Genomic DNA, 23,692 nt, shown 5'->3' with positions numbered 1-23,692 from the left:
ATGCACAAATGTAATGCTTACTCCACCTTTCTGTCATAGTCCTGGATCCTTCACCAATGTTACGTGAGGAAAAAACAAAAGCAAAGCAGATGAAAATCAGAATCACTAATGCTGTCAAGGAGGGAAGCGACTTACTTAGCATCTAGCGGCCATCACAAGAGGACAGCCAGGGCAATGCTGTGGCAGCAAACAGAAGGCTGCTAGAAAGCTGTACTCAGACTCGCACATCAGCAAACCCACTTCTGCGTGGACTGGAACAAACCAGAGCTCTCCCTGCTAAGGTGATAGAAATGCCTGTTCCTCTCCAAATACCGTGGAAAGGCAAGTGTGTGTGCTGTGGAATTCTACCCGGCTGTTACAGAGCGGCCCAGGAGCACATCTGTGGGTGCTGGGGTAACGCATACTGCAATTCTTTGATTAGGATAGTGGACGCACGAGCAAAGATTGGGGGTGGGGAGGAGGATGAGCACAGAAGTACAAGACAAAGACGAACGAGACTTCTCTTGTATCTTAGCATCATGTGGATGGAGTCAAGCTCAGTGCAGTCCACTCTGCTTTGCTGAGGCTTGGGTTCAGCTCCCAATCTCGATTGCGTGATGCAGTCTCCTGTGAGAATACTCAGAAGGTTCTTCTTAAATGACAAACCTATTTTTAGTGGAAGAGCCACTCTTTGTAGCTGTGTCTGCGTGGGACTGATAACCAATCACTGTCTTTGGAGGAAGTCCTAACCTTTCCTTGTGTACCCTCCCTATGTGTGTGACTGCATCTCTGTTTTCACATCCAGTCGTCCATATTGTTATCATGGCACTCTTAGCTCTAACACTGACAACAGCTCCACACACGTCATCACTGTGGTCATCAGAGGATTCTCCAATAAGGCACAGCTATGTCTCTAGCCAAAAGCAATCGAGGTCGCTTCGTCTCTGCTGCTCATTCAATATAATTAGCCACCGTCCTCCTTTTGTTTTTCTCGTCTTCCCACATAGGCTCAATGACACCCTTAAAAGTGAGGAGTCACAGCCAGGCATTAAATTACTAGACAACTGGATATGGTTGCATAGAGCCCAAAAGTCTTCACAGTATCACACTTAGAGATCAATCGAAGGTTTGCTTGCCAGCTTTTGTTTTTATCATTTTTAAAAATCCACTGTACCCACCTGTTCTGTAGATGGTGGTTAATATAGCGCCCTGGGTTAGCAAGCTCCTGATTAGACTGTTTTCCTCTTCCACAGGAGGGGATTAGTGGTAGGGTGGTTTCTGGTTCCACAGTTGCTGTCTTAGATCTATCTGTACTGCCTGTTTTGGTTGGTTGGTTTTGGTTTTGTGTATGTGTGTGATTGTGTTTTGCTTTTGATTTTTGAGATAATTTTAGGTTTATAGAAGAGTTTCAGATGTATTACAGTGTAAGGATTATTTTTGATGGTTAACTTGACAGAATCTAGTAGACAAACCTCCTTCTTAGACTGGGTTGATTAACTGAGTCAGGAAGACCCATTCTAAATGTATGCAACGCTTTTCCAGGCTGAAACCGTGGGTAAACATGGGACAACGAGCTGAGCATTGGTGCTCTCTCTCCCAACTGTGGGTGCAGTGTGACCAGCTGCCTCCCCTTCAAACTGTGGGTCAGAGCAACCTTGCCTTCACCAGTTGTAGCCATCATGTGTTTTTACAGTGGTGGAAAAGTATCTCATGTATATAAAGAGTTCTCTTACAACTTGTGCCCAGCTCTCCTAGTGCAGTGACCCTCAAGCAGGGATACTTCTGCTCCTAGGCTGTCTCAGAGACATTTCTGGGTGCCACATCTTGGGGGGGGGGGTCAGGGAATACTACTGACACCAGGGCTGCTACTGAGTACCCTGGGATGCGCTGGACAGCCCCAGGTGAGTGATCAGCTCCCAGGTGGAGCTGTGCTGAGGACAAGACCCCTCCTCTGTTGCCTGTGTCAGATGTGAGCTGTGTGCTTGTGTGCAGCAAGCACAGAAAGCTGAAGCACTAACTCCAGCAGTGCTCCACAGTGTTCACTAATACACACGCCATGGCTGTCCACTAGAAATCCTTTCCTTGAGCCAGGCTTCTACCCAGGGCGCCATGTTAACAGTTAGCTGTAGTCTTTTTAGTCTCTTCGATCTTTTGGTCTAGCCTTCTTCTACATAACTTTGATGACTTTTGAGGGCTAATGCTGAGGTATTTCATAGACCATCTGCCTAAATGGCCTCGCCTGCTGCTTCCTCATAATTAGTTGGAGTCGAGGAACTTTGGGGAGTATAATCCAGAATCAATGGTCTTCTCTTTGCACTATAGGAAGACTTCTGTGACAGCACACCTTTGCATGTTTAGATAGTGTGTTTCAGGGTACTCAAGGTCTGTGTTCTGAACACTTGTGAGGCAGAGACTTCCCTTGTGATTGAATCAAATAAATAATATGCAATGTTATGATTGTAAATTTTAAAGTCTAGTGATCTCATTCAGATGTAGTTTCCATGTTCTTTGTGGTGCTGACAATGACAATGGCAGTAAAGTCTAATGATCTCATTCGGATTAGTTTACATGTTCGTTGTGGTGCTGACAGTGACCTACAGTAGCTTATTTTTGTTTCAGTGTTTTCATCTAAGCATATAGTAAACAAAAGCACAGAACCAAATAGCAAGGAGCAGATAGAGAAGCAGCAGACATCATCAAATCAGGAGCTTGCAACACACAGCATGGACAACTGGAGTAGCCAGAGTAAGAGAGCAAACAAAGGGTAACTTCATCAAACTGGTATAATGTCTGTTACATATGTGTGGTGGTTTGAGTAAAAACAGCCCCTGTACTCTCATATACTTATATATTTGAATGCCTGCTCACCAGGAGGTAGAACTGTTAGAAAGGATTACAAGGAGTAGGAGGTGTGGCCTTGTTGGAGGAGGTGTGGCCTTGTTGGAGGAGGTGTGGCCTTGTTGGAAGAGGTGTGGTCTTGTTGGAGGAGGTGTGGCCTTGTTGGAGGAGGTGTGGCCTTGTTGGAAGAGGTGTGGTCTTGTTTGAGGGAGGTCACCAGGGGTGAGCTTTGAGGTTTAAAAAACCCACCCAAGGCTCAGCCTCTTTCCTGACCTATGGATCAGGATGTAGTCCTCAGGCACCCCACATTCCTGTGCCATGCACACTGCCACACTCCCCACCATGATGATAATGAACTAAACCTCTGAAACGGTAAGCTAGTCTCTAGTTAAATGATTTCTTTTATAAACTTTATAAAAACACATATTGGTCATGATGTCTCTTCACACAGTAGAACACTAAGACCATATAGCATACATTTCAGTATAACATCCATTACATATACCATAGCATACAGTTTACCAGTAGAGCATTATTACACATGTCATAGAGTTTACTGGTGTTACTATGTCATTACACATAGCATTCAGTTTACAAAGTTCGGGTTTCTGGTTGATAGATTTTAACATAGTCACATAATTATGTAATATTCTGCAAGGAATTCTGAGATTTTCTTACCACCTCCAAAAGAAATCCTGTTGCCATGGCCAGTTTCCGCACACATGCCTCAGTCCTCTACCCTAAGCAGCCAGGAGCCTGTGTTCTCTCTCTCTCTCTCTCTCTCTCTCTCTCTCTCTCTCTCTCTCTCTCTCTCTCTCTCTCTGTTGTGCACAGCCCTGTGACCCTGTGGCTCGTGGGTTTCGCTCCGCCCATTTCCACGGCTCACCCGTGCTGTAGAGCACATCAGGTCCTCATCTTGTCCACCTACTTGGCAACTGATGACAACTCGGGCTGATTTCAGATTTTAGTTGGAGTAGCATTGCTTCTGTTGTTTGTAAGGAGTTTGAAGGGTGGGGTGAGTCCTCTTTGTGACATGTTTTCTCCTAGTCGTGGCTTCTCTCCCCAACTTGTGCTGTAATTGGGAAAGGAGCTCCTCACTTTAATGACGTTTTAAAATCATTTTCTCATAGAAGAAGACAATATGCACTGTATGTTTTGAGGCTTCCAGGCTCCAAAAATATTGCTAACCCAGGCTCACACTGGCTTTGCCCTTGGACTCCTTTTCTTCTCAGGCAACACCAGCCTGCCGGTCCGCCCTGTATTAATGTGTGAGCGGCGTGCGAGGCAGGAGTTAGGTCTTAGTTCCCAGTGTCTGTTCACCCCAGCAGCACTTTCGAAGACGGTTTCCCCTGCTGACCTTTGTGAGCCTCACTGGTGATGTATGCATAGGCCTGTTCCACACTCCCACCATGGTTTTGTCTATCTCTCCTTGTAGTTTTATTGATTTTTACTCTAGCTTGAAGCTGTGTTACTTAGTACATAGACATTTCAGGTTATTGTATCTTCTTCATAAGTTCACCTTTATCACTGGGAAATGACTTTATCCCTGGCGGTGTTCTCTGTGTAGCTTTGAGTCACCCTGGCTTTCTGCGACTCCTGTTGGTTTCCACTTTAAATGTGTGTGTGCGTGTGTGTGTGTGTGTGTGTGTGTGTGTGTGTGTGTGTGTGTGTGTGTGTTCGAGTGTGTTTCTTGTGAGCAGCACACTGTTGGGTCTTGGCATTTTAGCTGGAATGTTTGGGGCCTTTGTGTTGTGTGTCTTCACTGGTGTGAAAGCTGAAAGTATTTGTTATAACTCTCTTCTCTTTGGGTCTTTATTGGCCTTTTCTTGGTTTAATAGAATTTTGTATGAATTCAGTTTGTCTTAATAGTTTATTAGTTATAATTTGTTGTTTTGCTATTTTAGTGGCATCTCAGGGTTTGACTTATTAGTGATATTTTTTCTAAATATCACTAATTATAAAATTGTCATAAAATTACATTAGTATGCTTTTATTATTGTCTCCTGGTCTTTTTGCTCTTTTGTCTTCCACTTTACATAAACATACATTTTACATATATATGCACACATACATTTCTGTCCTAGAAACCCACAATTCATTATCAGTTTTATATAATAGTGTTTTCTTAAAGAGACTTAAATAAAGAGATAAACCTTTTCACATGGGCATCGTTTCTGCTGATTCTTATTCATTTATGTAAACTTGGATTTCTGTTTGGTGTCATTTCCTTCCTGGTTGGAGGATTTCTTTAATAATTTCTTATAGTTCAAGTCTTTTTTAAAAAAAAATTAATAAAGCATATGTGACTCTGTGTCTTAAGCAGTTTACGTTGGCTTCCTGAGCTCGTTGGCCTGCTCTTGTCGTCCTGCTCTTGTCGTCCTGCTCTTGTCGTCCTGCTCTTGTCGTCCTGCTCTTGTCGTCCTGCTCTTGTCGTCCTGCTCTTGTCGTCCTGCTCTTGTCGTCCTGCTCTTGTCGTCCTGCTCTTGTCGTCCTGCTCTTGTCGTCCTGCTCTTGTCGTCCTGCTCTTGTCGTCCTGCTCTTGTCGTCCTGCTCTTGTCGTCCCTGCTTGGGTCTTACTTGAATAGAGGTCTTGGTTCCTTGCTGGTGACCAAGATGCTGACAGCATGAATCTTTTACCTGTAGTGCCAGCCTCATCTTTACAGCCCATGGTGAGAGCCTCTTGTGTTTGGCATGTGGCTCAGTGTTGCCTGCTGTCTGTGGATGGACTCCTTGGTCATTGTGTTGCTCCTCAGCTGCAGGCTGTCTCCCTGCTCTCCTGACTGGCCCAGGGCTCAGGGACATGTTCCTTTCCTTAGATAATTGCTACCACTGACCTGCCCTTCACCGTTGTTGTCTAGACCAAGCCTTCCTATAGCTGTCTGGGCTCCCTCAACAGGGTTTGTGGGCCCATCCTGTTTAAGGTCGATCACATTGGTCTGGGTCTCCTGTGTTTCCTGGTTACCTGTCTCCACACCCTACACCACTCAGGGTTTTCTCCCAAGGTTGTGTAGGCCTAAAGAACCAGTAAGCACTGGAGGGGAGGGGCTTCCCTGGGTCACTTACTCTAGCTGCCGGGCTGGGAGATAAAGTCCCAATTCCTAGAGGTCTTTGACTGGCATTAGAGTGGTCGTCTTTGTCCTCTTGGATGGACATTGCTAGCCTTCCTTTGCTCCATAGCCCTCTAGCTTTCAGCACAGCACAGCACAGCACAGCACAGCACAGCACAGCACAGCACAGCACAGCACAGCACAGCACAGCACAGCACAGCAGCCTGTAGTCAGTACCCATCAGGGAACCCACCATGGGGTCTTTCTGTCTCCATAGTCAGATGTTGCCAGAGGACTACCAGCTGTCTTGAGCTGCACTGCCGAGGACTTCCTGGCAGTCATGGAGGGGGCTGTCTAACCTTCAGAGGATGCAGCTTTGTTCAGATCTTTTTTTACTTGTACATTTCTTAAAAATTATATACTAAAAGTACTAGCTAAAATTTTAAGCCCCTCATATTAATCAGTGAGCTTTGGGCTGTGTGTGACTGTAGGTGGATTTTGTCATGAAGAACAGACATCTACTTCAGAATGACTCAAATCGTCCTTATTTTTGGAACATTAGAGTGACTAATGTGACAGAAGCCATTTGCCCTGTCAGTTAGGCCTTTGTATTTCTTGAGTTTTGCCAACGTGCTGGTTGCTAAGAAGCTGCTCTTCCGGTCAGAACTGTCCCAGCCTTCAGTTCCTCTCACCTGAGATCTCTGCGACTGAACTTGGTTTTTCTTGCTCTTTCTGCCTCTCTATGATTGTTACTCTGCAGGAAAGCTCACTGCAACCCAGAAGACTTTCTGACGTTGCCTGTCCTCACCCCTCACCACACGGTAAATATGGACCTGACAGCTGCGCCCCATTCTCTCTGCACTCATGATGAATGTCGACATGCTTCAGAAAGTTCCAGAAACCTGAGGCCTTAGAATTTGATCATTTTAACTGAAGAGAAAGAAAGAAGTCTTCCATATAGCTCTCATATTAGTTTAAAATATTCATATGGATGTGACACGGTGCTTTTAAAAAGGCCCACGTGTATGTTCTGAGGCTTTGCATGGACTCTCTTGCAAGTGAATCACCATTACAGTATGGCAGCAGTTAGACATTTGTGTTAAATTTAATGTGCTGCGCTGGAGCTTGAGCTCTTTTGTTTAATGCTTCGCCTTAGAAATAATTGGGATGCGTGGATTGTGGGGGAGTGCATTTGTGAAAGAATTATTTATAATGTATACATCCCGGCTGGAATTTAAATAAGCACAACCATAGGCCTGGCAGAGAAGCCATTAGCAGTAATGGCTTTTGGAGGCTGGCCCGGCATGCAGACTTGTTGGTCCTTGCTCCGTTTGTATACGGCTTGTTATAATAGACTTGTCACCCTCTTCCCTTCATGTTTTGTATTGCGATGTGGAGGCTGACGGCTTTTTAAGCCTGTCTGTAGCATAAATGCTCCAAATGGGAACTGATTTTTAAACTGCATTGGTCTAATTTTCTTGATGAAGTATTTTAGTAAGAAAAGCTAGAAACCATTAGTATATACCATGTCAGATGCTTGGCTTATTCTTAATAGAACTCTCTCTGTCCCACTGCTGTAGAGGCCACTGTGCGGATTGAGCTGATGGAGCAAGCCCCCCCCTCCCTTGTTGCTTTCTTAGAAGAAAGCAGGCAGGATTTTCCTGTGGTGGCCTCCCAGTCTGTCGTGCCTGTTACAGCGCAGTACCTCGAGGATCCAGACAACCATGTGTGAGCACTGCTCCCTTCAGCAGAGTTTTTCCTGCTGTCATTTAGGTAAAAGTCATGGTGGAGTTAACTGCCTGGAGCAGATCTTCTCATCTCATGGGGACCAGACTGTGTTCCTTCCAATGAAGAAAGGTGTCTCCGCCTTTCTATTATGAATGTGTTGAGACATGCCAGTAGACAGAGTATAAAAATGGTGTTCATTAACGCTTGCCCGGTGGTTGTTGGCATTTATGTCACCTAGACGGGCTCCACCACAGAGGAAAGCATCAGTCCGTTAGCATGGCTCTCTGAGAAGGGCAGAGCTGGGGATGGAGCTGAGGGGTGTAGCACCTGCCCCGTTTGCACAGTGCCCTATCTTTAGTACTCTGCATGGTAAATAGAGAAAATGACGTGTCATTGTTGTAACGTCCACCTGCTCACCCCACCCATCCACTCTGCCCGCACTACTCAGCCTGGCCGGTCTTGTCACTGTGTGCTTTGTTTGGGTCTCTGATTTTGAGACAGGCCAGTGTTCCACTTTCGAGGTAGTGGGTGCTTATGCTGATCTCTGGGCCCTTGTGCCTCCGAATCTTGAATGCTAGACTGCGGACCTTCCCCATCATAGAAAGCCAGAAACTTGGCTTTTCCAGATGATCCATTCAGGTGTAAATACAGACAAGGTTGGCACATTGGGTTTGCATGAGTTTCCTGCGTCTCTGAAGCTGGTAAGAATGTGCCTCTCCCTTCTCCCCTAGCTGTATTGACTGAAGAGCCCAGACGTTCGTCTGTTGACTCTCCCATCCCAGGTGGGTGGCTGCTTCCCTAGCATTAGGATTTCCTTCAGCCCAGGTGTTTTCTATAAACTGGGCATTGAGCAAGCCTATAGGTTTGGCCAGAAATGGATTTTCTGTTGTGCAAGGATACTTCAGAGATGGGACCTGTCTGTCCTGGGTCAAGGCGGGATGCATGAGAGCTCCAGGAGCTTCTCTCTCGGATGCTGAGTGTGGCTTCTGGGTGCCAGGGATGTCATCTGACCCTGGACGTGACAGCTTTCATCCATTTGAGCAGCCCTGGTCGTCCTCATGGAGACCACTGCTTCTTTGTGGGCTATATGACTCTGACACTTAAATCCTGTCTTGTCTTGGTGTAATGATTGGAGTCTTCAGAGAAGAGCTTTTCCACCTGGCTGTTTGAGAACTCTCAAAATCTAACTACATAGGAGGTGAGAGACAGTCTTTATTTTCTTCCTTCATTTATTGGTTTCCAGGGTAAGTAGTTGGTGTCTTAAGTCGTCTCAGATGACCACTGGTGCTCTCTCACTGGTTGCTATCAGGGTTTCTGAGGGCAATGAGGCTTCGACATGGAGCCTGTGCTTCAGTCAGCATGGGCATTGTTTTTTTGTTTTTTGTTTTTTTGAGTTGTTTTAGTGCTGGCTTGTGGGAGCCATTATTCTAGAATCTTCCTGACATTTCTAGTAGACTGATAGTTTACCTCCAGCTAGAACTGACTGCTTTTTTAAAGAATCCATCCACGTTCCTTTACTGGAGAGATGATGAGAAACCAGAACATGGCTGCCAAGGAGCGCCTGGCTGAGACTCAGTTACTGCATCCAGCGGCGAGCGAAACTCCTCAGGGATGAAAGGGTTTCCTGCTGGTGTATGTTCTTTTCACATCACACAAGTGAGTCTTCCGTGGTAATTGACACATATGTTAGTGTTTAACTCCACGTCACTGAATACAGTTACTGGTGTGCGTGTGTGCATGTGTGTGAGGGTGTGTGTGTGTGTGTGTGTGTGTGTGTGCGTGTGTCTGGGTCCTACGCCTGCTTGCTAGAAAAGTGCTGTGCATGCTTGAGCTGCTTCCCGGCCTTGTTTTACTGAGGGTCTGTGTGTGTGTGTGTGTGTGCGTGTGTCTGGGTCCTACGCCTGCTTGCTAGAAAAGTGCTGTGCATGCTTGAGCTGCTTCCCGGCCTTGTTTTACTGAGGGTCTTTCTAAGCTGCCCGCTTGCCCTTGAGCTTTTGACCTTGCTTCAGACTTTTGAGAAGTTGAGAAAACAGACGCTGTACCACCAGACATGACTGGTTCTCCTCTCCTTTGTTGGTGTTTGTTTCCAATTGTGTTTTAATTGTAACATTTCTCCCTTCCCTTCCCTCCCTCCACACCTTCCCACATGCTTCAAACACCTTTCCTACTCTCCCTCAGATCCACGGCCTCTCCCTTCACCGTTTCTTTATCTATTGCTGGTATTTCCTGTATATACATGTATTTATTCCCAGACAGAATCCTTGAGTCCATAGTCGTCTGCTTTTTTGAGACAAGCTCTCACCACGTTGCTCAGTCTGGCTTTGAACTCTTGGCCTCCAGTGTCTGAGCAGCTGTGCTGTGCTGTGGACGAATACATCTTTATCTTCAAGAGTAGCATAACTTTTACATTTTGACTCCAACATATTTTAAATGTTCACCCAATTCACAAATTAAAACTTAGTGTATTTGAAGAAGTTTGATTTCCCTCCCTCCCTCCCTCCCTCCTTTCCTTCCTTCCTTTCCTCCCTCTGACTCCCTCTTTCTGAGACTGCTTCTTCAAGCTTCGTTAGTCTCGTTGCTTTCCAGACCGCGCCCTGTGTGCTGTGCTGTCTTTCTCAGTATCTGTGTCTCCCTCCTGCTGCTCTGCCTGCTCCCTGCCTGTCCCACTTGGGACAGCGACTCACTGCGGTCTTGCTCCCATTCCCTTCAGTGTCAGCCTCTGGGGATAGGGTTAGCGCGTGTGCTGCTGGACACTGCGGACGGAGCCTCCTGGTCTTTTGAACGTTGACTTTGCTGAAGGGATCAGGATCGTTCAGGGGCTAACTGCGCTGATGTCCAAACCTGAAGACAGAAGCTTGGCACCTGGAGGCCAATAAAAAGGCCCGACCCAGAGGACACATCTGTGGTCCAGCGCTTCTGCTGCATGATGGAAATTGAGACTGGAGAGTCACCCAGAACCCAAGAGCTAACTACCCTAAGTGTGCAGCTCAGTGGCAGAAACAGAGGGATTACCTCAAAAACAAGGTTGGAAGAGAGAACCAACTCCTGGAAGGTTTCCAGCTTTCACCCAAATACCACAGAATGATGCATCCATGTGCATGTACGCATGCACACAAGCACACGGGCCCGCTCAGTAAAGGAAGCCTCTGCCCTTCTTTCTCTTTGTATCGGTGTATTTCAGAGATAACTTTCTGTACAGGATGTGAGTGCTTTAATTTTTAATGGCATACCATGTTTAGATTTTCAAAAAATTCTAAACATTTAGTTTGTAATTTTTCTTGATCTGCTGTTCTTAAAAGGACAGCAGTCATCTTTAACTGTTACCCAGTGTGACAGAAGGCAATGGAGTTTCCGGATAAGGAAAGAGCCATGGGTATCTTGATTATCTTTGCATTTTCTCTCGCACGAGTCTGATCATGACGTGGGGTGGCTCCTGCCATCCGTTCATTTGCTCTGACACTTTCTGAGTGCCCATTAGGAGCCGAGCGTGCTGTGCCGTGCCCGGGGAGGACGACATGAGCAGGACACATTTCTGCCCTGAGCGAGCCTGTCAGAGGGACAGAGGGTCACGGCCTCCTCAGCAGACTCGTCCTCCTGTGTCTGCATCATCTCCACTGATCGGCAGTGAGCACACGCTCTGCTCTTCTGTGGCTGTTGATTCTCTCATTCATTCTCAGGGAGTGGTCTCTAAAGGGAGACTGCATGCAGGGATTTGACCTGCTCTTGACCTTGAGCACCTATCTCTGCCAGTGTTTTAGTCCAGAAGGGTGAGGCAGAAGTGTGCTTTGCTTCCAAGATGGAGCCTGCTGAGTGAGTCTGCTGAGGAGTCCCAGCTGCTTCCCTGTGCGCACAAGGCTGTTCCCTCGCCACCTGCGGTGCCCCTGACGTCCCACTGCAGCTGGCCTTCAGCCCTCACAGCCCTGCCTCCCTCCACTCTGCTCCCACCGGTGCCATCTTGTCTCCCTCCAGGAACCTCTGCCCTGCTGCTGTGCTTTCCAGGGCCACCCTCTCAGACCCCCTTCACCTCCCTGTGCGTGGGCAGGGCTTCCGCCACCTTGGTGTGAGGCCAGCAGAGCTTCTTTGGCTGGCGCCTGCTGGGCTTGGTCTGCAGGAGGGAGGACTGTCTTGCACTGATTGGTGCCACTGGAAATTTATGGGCCCCAATCGCAGTTGGACGTGCAGTGCTGCTGGCCATCCTTTCTCCTGTCCCTCATCAGCTGTTTCTCCCATTATCCTTGGCAGTTCCCTTAGACCTTTGCCATTCTCATTAGGCCTCCCACCTTGCCCTGCCTTTCACCAAGCAAGTGACCTTGCCTTTTACATCACAGAGAAAATAGAGGCCTTCAATCTTAATTCCCTATCACGCTTAACAGAACACCACCTGATGTATTCAGTTCCCCTGAGCTACAGCCTGGGAACTCTGGATCCCTTCCCCTCCACTCCACATCCAGTCAGACCCAGGCTACATTTCCACTGTCTCCATTATGAACAAGTAACCCCAAAGACACCCCTCTCCTGCCCTTCCTCCTCCAAAACCAGAGCTGTGAGAAAGTTGATGGTACTGAGTGGTTTCGGGGGAGGGGGCTGCCTCCTCCACCCTCACCCTACCCCACCATTAACTTCACGAGGGCCTGCTCACTGGAGCCAGCCTGTGTCTCCCGGTGCCCTTGTCTCCTTTCCTCTCCTTTCCTGTCAGCCTCCACCTCTCATAACAGGTGCTGGCTCTCTGGAAGAGCACTGGACTGCCTGCTGACCATGCCTAGAGTCCTTGTTTGGTCAGAGATCTAGTAGCGACATGAGTGTGTTTGCCTCAGGCTAGGGTAGGAACCTTATTCTGCCAGACTGATCAGTCTGTTCATTGGTGGGAGCTTCTTACCAGTGACCTAGTCACACGGTAAGGAGAGCTGCCTGCATCTCTGGGGTAGTTCCTGCAGCCTGCAGCTGTGCTCACACAACTGCTCCTTGGGCTGCACTAGACAGCAGGTCCTGTGCTCCTGTCTGCTGTGGGCGTTTCCCGTCCATCCCACCATGGCACCAGCTACTCACTGCTTCCCCCTTGCTTCAGACGGCAGGAAGCTGGGGTGTGGGAAATGAGGCTGTGGCTGAATACTTGACCAGGTGCCCCGAGTCTCACCTGTCTGTCTGGGACTGTCCAGGCTATTCTAGCATATCCATGAAGTTACTGTCTGCCATCAAATCCAGGTCCTTGCTGTAGGAACCTTTGTGACCTGACCCAGGACCTGGCACCTGGTCAGTCTACTGAAATTATGTAGAGCTGGGCAGCTGGGCAGCCTCTGTCTTCAGCGGCCTCCTTGGCCCTTCTGCTCTATCTGACTGTCTGTACTCTGCCTGCTCTCAGCTTGTGTTGTTTCTGTGCCTCGGTTTCGCTCCTCTTAGCTTCCTGGCTTTGACCTCATCTCCTACAGCAGATCTCCTTGAAGGAGGATCTGCAGCAGGCCCCACCTTCTCCTGCTCAGTTTGGGCAGCGTGACTCCCTCTGTCTGGGCCTGTGCTCTGGGTAGCTGCTAGGCATGGAGCTGTTGAACTCAGCTAATCGGCTCACTGGAAGATGCAGTGCTCTTGTTTTAAAAACACTTGCAATTTTAAAATTATCTTGACAAATTTAATCACTTGAGAGAAGGACCATAAAATAAACACTGCCTCCCCTGATTTATGTAGCAAGTGTTTTCAGTTCTGTTTGCAGTCCTTTGCTTCTGCTGTTGAGCACCGCCATTCTTTGCACACGGTTGACTGTGCTGAGTGGATTGTCACAGCCATCCACTTGTGAAAGGCTCTTAGTGGGGTGTGAGCACCGCACGGTGCACGGCGCACGGCTGTGCTCGCTGGACTGTGTCGGCTCCTTCCTCTGTGCTGTAGCCAGTGCTCCGTCCATGCAGCTCTCCGCTGTTGCGTTTGTGGCCCGGCTCCCATCCGAGCCCTTCACCTGTTGCAGCCTTTTTGAGACCTCTGCTTGCTCTGTCCTCAGGGCGCCACTGTTGCTGCTCTGGGTGTTTGAGCTTGGAACAGCTTCATCATTTATTTCTACTCCGCCCAGATGGTGTGAGGGAAGAATGACCAGATGTGTCCCTTGACCCTCGCAGGGCAGGGCCTGGGCTGAGACCCTGTACACCTCCTTGTCCTGTGGCCAGGGTGACTTTGGGGGCAGCAGGAGCCAGCATCTGTGTGAGCATCATATGTCCTGACTACTTTTTTCAGCTCTGCACCCTGAGAGGCCTTTTACGCTTTTGCCAGTCCTCCCTGATGGCTTCTTTATAGTGGCACCTGTTGTGGCCTCTGACCTTTCCCAGGCTCACCTCAGCTCACCTTCAGTGCCTGTCGCATGCAGGTTTCCTCTTGCTTCTATCACTGGAACTTGTCACGTCCTCAGGGGTCATCTCTTCCCTTTGAGCATGCTCTTCTGTGAGCCCAGACTCCCTTTCCCCTTGCTGGTGCGTTGGTTTCTTGGGGTGACTGTTACAATGAACCTGGCAACTCAAAGCCCTGGGCCTTCAGGGCTCTGTACAGAGGTCCCAGCAAGGTGCTGTCAGGAGAACCCACCCTCCCTGCCAGCCAGTCTGGTGATTGTGCCACTGGATCCTGCCACCTCCAAATTCCTTCATACATTCTCTTCTTGTCTTTCTCTTGTCATAATGCCTGTGGTGACATTTATGATCAGTGTGCTGATCCCAGCTGACAGCAGGGTCCTTAGTTATGTCGTTAAATATCCTTTTCTGAAGAAGCTTTGGAGGCCATTCATTCTCCATCACCAGGTCATGATACCATGTAAGTCAGTTTCAAAGAGCAAAGGTATACTTGGGTTCTTGGGTTCAGATGTTTTGTGCCAGGGCTAGTTAGCTCTTTGCTTTGGGACCTGTGTGGAGTAAAACATTTTAGCAGGGCGTGTGTGTGGATTAGAGCAGCTAAGTTCATGAACAGGATCAAAGCTCTAACATTCATAGCTGCATATTCTAGAGACTGACAGAGATGTCTTTAGAGGCCACCGACTAACCACTACATGTGGCTGTTTCCTTCTCTGTGTCCCCTGTGACTGTCTAGTCCCTGCTGTCCTTTCTGTGTCTTTGTGGTCATTTGTGAATATCCTGCCATGTCCTCACTGTGCTCTGTGTGTGTCTGGGCCTCCTTCCTGGGGCACCCCATGTGCACTTGGTGTGTCCCCAAGGGAGTATCGTCCATGGAGGCTGGCCCAGAACTGTCTCTGTATTACATGGCAGTTCCTCAGTCAGACTGACACTTGACCTATCATAACAGGACTCAGTCTTGTCACCATGCTGGCTAATATTGCTAGGGCATCACCTTTCTTGATACAGACAGCCCACAGTGCCCTATCCCCTGCAGCTAGGTTCTACCTTGCCCATCTCCTGTGCTCATCTGTCATTGGCTGCAGTTCCCTGGGCACACTGCTGGCAGAGTGATCTTTTTGAAGCACTGTTTTCCTGTGTTCAGGTCAAAAGCCCTAGTGTCATGTAGTCTTTGTGGCCACAGCCTTGGGGCTTGCCCTCTTGTACCCGGCTATGGACTGATCATCTGTGACGCTGTCTGTTTACTTCTGGGACCCATTACAATTTTGTTGCCTCCCTCTCCTGACAATGTTCTCTATAAAAATGGGAATTTTAGGTGCTTTCATTAAAACAAAATGCCTCTAGCTACCTCTGGTTCCTTTACACCTGATGTTGGCCCACTCCACAGTGGCCAAGAATGAGAAGCATCTTATTTCTGTAGCTCCTCTGGTGCGGGCTCTTCCAGACAGCTCAGGTCTTGGGTGTGGAGGGTCAGGTTTGCTCAAGAGCAGGAGTAGGTGTGACTTTCATTCTGACACCTGTTCCAGTGGACCAGATGTGTGTCCATTCAACAATCCCCAAGAGAATGAAATGTCCTGTCACCTGCTACCTGTGCCAAGGGTGTGCTGAGGACAGTAGGCGTGCTACCCTCCGATGTCACCGTCTGGAGGTCACATGACAATTATGAATCATATACAGTATACATATGAGAGGAATGGTTGCACCAGGAGGCTGGGGCTCCCTCGGGAGTGGGGGCAAAGGGCAGACCTAGGGGAGTATGGAGAGCTGCAGTCCATCCTGAGAAGGCATCTACCCCATCTCTTACTTCACCTTCTACCATTTTCCCTCCAGGTCAGAAAGTCCAGCCAGGAAGTGCTACTGGCCCTCCTGCAGCAAGGTTCCATTTTCCAGTGTGACACTGAAGGTTGGAGCCGTCTGTTCCCGGCCATGATAAGTGTAAGTCTTCCTTGGGAGTGGCTTGCACAGCTGGTGGCTAATGCAGGACTCACGAGAGTTGAACTTTGGCCAGCACTATTTCCTGAGTAAGATGGTCAGAGCTCATTCAGGGTAACCTTGACCCTGTCCTTAGACAAGCCCATTCTTGGAGTACCAGGGCTGGAGAAGTCTCAGGCCAGGTGAGTGTCAGTCACCGGTCACTCACTCTGCTCAGCCTCAAAGTCCTTAGTCAGAGCACTTAGAGAACCTTTGATACATCTAATGTGTTTTATGAATGACCAGGAGGTGTGTGAGCAGTAAGCAGTCCCTATGGGTGGGTGGGCGGTGGCACATGTGCAGGAGCAGAGGGCGTGTGCTCAGCATCTGGTCTGCCATGTCGGTTTTCCATGGAGCATTCAGTGGTCAGCCAGGGCTTCCTCCTCCCTCCTTCCTGCCTCCTCCCTACTTCCTGCCTCCTCCCTACTTCCTGCCTCCTCCCTCCTTCCTGCCCCCTCCCTCCTTCCTGCCCCCTCTCTCCTTCCTGCCCCCTCTCTCCTTCCTGCCCCCTCCCTCCTTCCTGTCCCCTCCCTCCTTCCTCCTTCCTGCCTCCCACTTCCGTCCTCCTTGGTAGGTGGTGAGCAGTGCTGGCTTCACCCAGTACCCAGCCCGGCCTTGCCAGTCGTCTGTGTTCAGGAGCCATCATGGGCCACCTCATTTCCTTTGTCTGCTGCCCCTTCACTGCCCTGTACAGACGAGGCTTGACCCTCTGCGAATTACAGTTCAGAGCTGCAGGATTGGTCCAGCATTTAGGAAATAGTTTTGCATAAATGGTTTTAAATCCTAAGCCTGGATGATGAGTACGGGGGTGAGCAGATAGCTGGTCTCTTGTTCAGAGAGGAGGGACGCGAGAGGAAGGAATTATTTTTTTCCCCAAAGAGCAGAAGCATTATACGCCATGTAGCTAAAAAAAAATTATATTGCAGTGTCAGAATATTTGGCAATTATTCTTCATTTATATAAAAGGTTTTTTCCAACTATGCGTTAAAGGTCTAGATTTTTAAACTAATTTAATTTTTTGCATATTCCATATGTTTATAAGATGAATCAGTCTGAGGAATAATTGATTATTAAAATTCAAATTCTCCAGGGTTCTTTTATAAATTTCAAGTTTCTCTACAAGAAATTTAATTTATTTGCAGAATGAACCTGAGTAATAGCACTTAGTGGGGCGTTTGGCAGCGGAGCAGTGGACTCTGCCGAGTGGATCTCCGTTTTCATTCAGACCTTGGTCCTGCGGTTTCCAAGGTCACAGCTGGCAGCCAAGCATCTTATCCCTAAAGACTGGCAGTGCCGAGCAGGCCAGTGCTGGAAGCATTTCTGCAGGATTCTTATTTTATCTTGTCTCCAAATACTCCGTTCTTGTCAGCAGTGTCTGTCCTCCCCTCCTGCCCCCCTTCATGGTAGAGCCATTTGGAATATAAAATAAGCCTTCCATAAACACTCCCCACAAGGTATTTGTAGAGGAAACCGGTTTCCGGTTTGTGACTTGAAGCCCTACTGTGCACTCTTTAGCTCTGTTCTCTCTCTCATGTGTCTGGAGGGCTTGCTTGCCTTTGGTGTTGCGTTCTTTGACCCAGCAGTGCTTTGGTCCAGTGCTTTTCCTGAAGCCTGGAAGTTAGGGGTTCTGAACACCAAGGGCTTTGGGGCTGTTGTCTTCTCATCGGGGAAGTGACAGTGCATGTAGCATGCAGGTACTTTTATTGAGGAGGAAAGGCCAACATGTGTGTTGTGGAGCTCCCCAAGGAGAATGTTGTCTGGTTCCATGGGAAATACCCTAAACTGTGCAGTAAACACTCAGGAAGCCATTGGCTTACAGATGCTGGAAGTAGACTGGTCTGGGCAGTATCTTCTGCTCTCTGAGTTCTCTGTGTACCCTGTGTGTGAATATTGGGACATCTGTATATACATAAGCACATGCCAACCCAGGAGACTGCTCTGCGGGAAAGGACTTGTCACATGGATAACACACACATCTGTCTTTTCCTCAGCGTTCATCCTCATTGGGAATCATAATCAGTTAATTCTGATAGCAGCAGCTCAGGTGCCTGATGATTGGGACCGTTGGCTAGCCTACTATACCAGTTAGACCGTGCAGCCTTCCTTTGGGGACGAGGCTCAGTTCTTGGGTTATGCATGTGCACACACAGTGCTTTGTTCACATCTTTCCTGATACCTTGATCACTGGTAGTGACACCCTCCTCTCTGTGATCACAGCCTGCTGCCTGTCCATCTCCTTTCACTTAGCAGTTGAGCTATAAAGTCCCATTTACCTGTCCCTCAAAGTGGCAAGCTCTGACCTGGGGTCACTGTGGCCTTGTGCCATCAGCACCCAGCACAAGGCCAAGCCCAGAGTCAGTGCTGGATAAATGTTAGTTGTCGGATGAATGGATTGGTAAAAACTGCGAGAGCTGTATCTTGTAATTATATCTAGACAGGATAAACAGGCCACTGGAGACCAATTATAATTCCTCTTGCTTGCAGGGAGGCCATTAGCATTCTGCGATTATAACTAATTGTCAGAAGCCTGGTTTTCTCTCAACACGTTTTCACAGTAAGGCTTCCTCGCTTTTTGTCGTCATCCCTATTTTGAGTTCGTTTTTGTTTGTGCATTTATTTAGGAAGAGTGCTGTGGCTGTGGGCTGTAGGATAGCTGGCCCCAAGCAACTCAGTGAGATCGTCATTCCACACGTGCGGTTCCCAGGGCTGCTGGGATGCCATTCTCATCACTGTGTGCTGCCTTCTAATGACTGTGGATTTGTCTTATGTGGTGTAGTAATAAGGTCATGTGGGTGTGGCGGTTGGGAGGAGTGGAAAGAGATACAGGGAGCTCTTTAGTTGCCCGTTGCCCTGGATACAGAGGTCTCACATCCTCACTTACTGTGTCTGTCACTGAACAACTCTGCTGAGCATTACACCAGAAGGATGTGTCCTCAGAGTTTGAAGACATAGGCAGGCCTTTTCCTTATCTGTGTTCTGGGCTTGGATCACCCTTCCCTTACCCCAGTTAGGTTTGTGTGTGTGTGCGTGTGTGTGTGTGTGTGTGTGTGTATGTATGTGCGTGTGTGTGTGTGTATGTGCGTGTGTGTGCATGTGCATGTGTGTGTGCGTGTGTCTCACTTCTCCTGTCTGTGTACAAATTCTCGACAGAAGATTACCAAATTTCCCACCCAGAGTTCTTTACTGTGCTATGGCAGTGCTGTGTCCCTGAGAGAGACAGAGCTTGGAGAGAAAATGCTGCCCTCCTCCTTTCTCTCCCTTCCTCCTTTCCTTTCTTCTCCTTTTTCTTGTTTACTTATTTTGGGGTATTCTTTCTAAAAATCTGGAGGTAGCTTTTTTTTCCTTTTTTTTTTTGATTTTTTTTTTTTTTTTTTGAGACAGGGCTTCTCTGTATAACAGAACACTGGCTGTCCTGGAACTCACTCTGTAGACCAGGCTGACCTTGAACTCACAGAGATCTGCCTGCCTTTGCCCCTCAGAATGCTGGGATGAAAGATGTGCTTCACCATGCCCATCAGGAGAGCTTGCAGGAGAGTTAGAAGAATGAAAACATGAGCTCCTGTGTGTCCTCCCTCCCCCTTCTCTAGGAGCATGTCACTTTGGTTTGTGTCATCCTCTCTTTTCTGTTCACACACATGCATGTTTGTATAAAGCATGTGTGTATACATATGTGTATAAAGTATTTGTATGTATGTGTGCCGTTATGTGTGTGTATATGTGTGTGTGCATGTCTGTATGTGTATGTACACACACACACACACACACACACGCACACACACATATGAGCCATTTGAGATTGACTTGGAGACATGGTCACTTGACATTGCCCAACACAAGGATGTTGTCAGTCTCTCTTGGCCCTGAGTCCTTCTGTTTCTAGTGCCCTGATCTTCAACCGTCTCTGAGTCTTTGGACTTTGTAACGTGGGAGATCTTGACACAGTCTAGGCCACTTCCTTTGTAGAATGTTTCCTCAGGTCTTGTGTTAGCCTCTGTTTCTCTGATAGGACTGTCAGAGACATGACATGCTCTAGCTCTGTCACAGCAGGAAGCTCAGGGGCCAAACCCTGTGATGCCTGTTTAGGTGTAGTAAGAGATGGTGTCTCCTCCCCGAAGGCAGGAGAGCACTTACCTCTCCATCTTGCCCACTGGTCTTTTTTCTGCCTAACTGGTATTTGTGAAGTGGCCCTTCAGAGAGGTTTTATATAAGACTGTGGTCCATTTGTCCTCTTAAATTCTTGTTAGTTCACCAGTCAGACCTGTTGCTCTGGAGTTTTCTTTGTGACATGACATAAAAGGTTTTGGTAAGAAGGGGAGGACTTGAGTTTTGCCTGCTGTTCTGTCGTTGGGTAGGTTGGGTATGTAAGGAAGCTGACTGACTTCACCTGAAGCTGGAGGTTCAGGTGTTTGTTCATCCCATCGCCGTGGGCAGAGCTGCAGCATCTCCGCTCGCTCACTTGTGCTTGTCGTTCTCAGTGTAGCTCGAGAGTCTCAGCCGTACTTTCTACCTTTTCCTCCATTCTGCTTCCTGGAGCGCAGCTCACTTGGATTTCTCTAATTTTGTAAAAAGGGAAACATTGCTTTTAACCCTTTTTTTCCCTGTATTTAAAGTAGCAGGTTTCCTGTTGGTGTCCTTCTATTTTATTAACCGGTCATTAGAGAATTATTAGTTTTTAAAGTTTTCCCTTCTGCCTGTACTCATGGTTTACGTGCTGGGATACTTAATCCGTTTTGCTTGATGCGGTTGGCGTCTTGGGATTTACTACCAGTTTTTGTTCTTCTGTTAAATCCTTTCTTTTTGTAGTGGAGTAATGGAATGCTTTTTAGGATTTTAATTTTAGGATTTAGACATGTTTTTTTAAACCACATGATCGTCTCATTAGATGCTGAAAGAGCATTTGACAAAAACAATACCCCTTCATGTTAAAATTCTTGGAAATATCAGGAATTCAAGGCCCATACGTAAACATAATAAAAGCAATATACAGCAAACCAGTAGCCAACATCAAACTAAATGGAGAGAAACTTGAAGCAATCCCACTAGAATCAGGGACTAGACAAGGCTGCCCACTCTCTCCCTGTTTATACAAAATAGTACTCGAAGTCCTAGCCAGAGCAATTAGACAACAAAGGAAGGTCAAATTGGAAAGGAAGAAGTCAAAGTCAAGATATCACTCTTTTCAGATGATATGATAGTATACTTAAGTGACCCCAAAAATTCCACCAGAGAACTCCTACACATAATAACTTCAGCAAAGTGGCTGGGTATAAAATTAACTCCAACAAACCAGTAGCCTTCTTCTACTCAAAGGATAAACAGACCGAGAAAGAAATTAGGGAAATGACATCCTTCACAGTAGTCACAAATAATATAAAATATCTCGGTGTGACTCTAACTAAGCAAGTGAAAGATCTGTATGACAAGAACTTCAAGTCTCTGAAAAAAGAAATTTAAGAAGATCTCAGAAGATGGAAAGATCTCCCATGTTCATGCATTGGCAGGATTAATATTGTAAAAATGGCCATCTTGCCGAAAGAAATCTACAGATTTCAATGCAATCCCCATCAAAATCCCAATTCAATTCTTCACAGAGATAGAAAGAGCAATTCTCAAATTCATCTGGAATAACAAAAACCCCAGGATACTGAAAACCATTCTCAACAATATAAGAACTTCTGGGGGAATCACTATTCCTGACCACCAGCTGTATTACAGAGTAATAGTGATTAAAAAAAAACAACAACAACACACACACAGGTATTGGTATAGAGACAGGCAGGTAGATCAATGGAATAGAATTGAAGACCCAGAATTAAACCCATACACCTATGGTCATTTGATCTTTGACAAAGAAGTCAAAACCATCCAGAAGAAAAAAGACAGTAATGGTGCTGGTTCAAGTGGAGGTCAGCATGTAGAAGAATGCAAATCAACCCATTCTTATCTCCTTGTACAAAGCTCAAGTCCAAGTGGATCAAAGACCTATGCATAGAGCCAGATACACTCAAACTAATAGAAGGGAAAGTGTGGAAGAGCCTCGAACACATCAGCACATAGGAAATTTCCTGAACATATTTAGACATTTTATGTCTTTGTCAGCATAGTCTCTGTCACCTGCTCTCACCCTCTGTACTGTTATTTTCATATGTTACATTATGAACCACAAGTATAGTTTTATAATTTTTTAAAACCCTATATTGTGAAGAAATTACTAAGGGAAAGATATAGCATTTCACATGTTCAATTTACCACTTCTGATTACTCTTTTTTCTGTCATTTTCTTTCCATATAAAGAACTTGCTTTGAGGCTTCATGCAGTTCTGGTCTTAAAAGGCTCTACTTGCTAGTTTTGCTGGGTATAGAATTGTGGGTACACAGGTTTGTTTCTTTTCCCTTGTAGACTGTTAAACCATTTTATTGCTGTCAGGCCTCCTGTTTCTCTCTGAGGTCAGCTCTCATTCTTCTGCTTTTATAGACAAAGTATCTTCCCTAGCTCCTCCCCATCTTACCCTCCTCCTCCTTTTCTTCCTCTTTTCCTTTTTTTCCTTCTTCTCTTTTCTCTTTGGGTCCTAACAATGTCTGTCCTCTGTATTCATTGACCAACCTAGATATTACAGGGTTTGTGGAGTTAGGGGCTTTTGTTCCTCACATAAGCCCTCCATTGTCTTTTCCCGAGGAGACTGGGGCTCTGAAGATGTACTTTAATCCTTGGCTTTAGCCTTCAGTCTTTGTCCCTTTGATGCTCAGATTTGGCCATTGTTATGTGTCTTACATTGGGAGACATTGCCTCACCTTGGGTGACTCTGGTTTTAGTCTCCCTGCACTTCCAGCTTCTCAGCAGATTTTTTTACTTTGCTGGTTGTCCTTTTAACCTCTAAGGTTTTGGTGTTGAACTTTCACCCTGTCTGCACAGTTTCAGAGGCTTAGTGATACAGAGTGTCTTCGTATCCGAGTGTGAATGTGTCTGCAGCCATTCCATGAGGTTGCTTTCCTGGATACTGCAGTTGGTTTCCCTTGCTGTTCCTTTTGGGTGACTCCTTGCATTATGGGTCACTTTTCCCCTCTAACACCTACGTGCTGTGTTTTGATAAGGCATTGAAGGTTTTACATGATTCATTGGAAAACTACACCAGGTTATATCTCTAATGTAATTTCATCCCAGCACTTGATTACCTTGAGCCAACCTCCAACACAGAACAGTTTCCCTTGTGATCCACAATTAAGACTGATGCTCAGTGTGTCTCATTTCTGCTGACTCTTCTGGAATCTTGCCCAAATGTATGTGACTTGTGGTTCACCAAGGATTTGGGCAGGTCTTAGAAATGCCTGCCTTACTTGAGAACCTGCCCTTTGCTGGGCAGGCCTTGCTTGTTTTTGAGGTGACCTCACTCTGTAGGTCCCCATGGCCTTGAACTCACTCAGTACCTTGTAATCTTCCTGCTTCAGCCTCATGAGTGCCAGAATCAAAGACCAGGAGTGCCACACTCCTGGCTGGCCTTCATCTTTTTAAGAGCATCTAGACATCAAGTCTCTGTCTTTTGGTTGCCCACGTCTCCTTCCCTCATTACTTTCAAGTGACTGGCTTTAAAGTTGATCCAGCGGAGCTTGTGGAAGGCTCCATGACCACTGCCATGACAGAACGCCTGAGGAGCAGCTCGGAAGGAAACATTTACTTGCTTCCTTATTTTTGCAGGTTCAGAAGTTGTCGTCTCCCATGATGGGGAAGGTGAGGCAGAATAGCTGACAACAACAAGGATAAGAGATGGGGGCCAGCCCCAGGCCACCCCACTCTCCATAATTCCACCACCC

The 23,692-nt window shown here is 47.0% G+C and overlaps 1 pseudogene; it reads right to left on the bottom strand.

Moving 5' to 3' along the window:
- Window positions 1–632: 632 nt before the first annotated feature.
- Window positions 633–23,692, bottom strand: part of Eif4e-ps9 (eukaryotic translation initiation factor 4E, pseudogene 9) — a 35,175-nt pseudogene continuing 12,115 nt past the window's right edge.

The sequence above is a fragment of the Rattus norvegicus genome, chromosome 3 (genome assembly GCF_036323735.1).
Source record: "Rattus norvegicus strain BN/NHsdMcwi chromosome 3, GRCr8, whole genome shotgun sequence".
Lineage (NCBI taxonomy): Eukaryota > Metazoa > Chordata > Mammalia > Rodentia > Muridae > Rattus > Rattus norvegicus.
The sequence above is the reverse complement of the archived record's forward strand: the minus strand, read 5'-3'. Positions and strand labels throughout refer to the sequence as shown.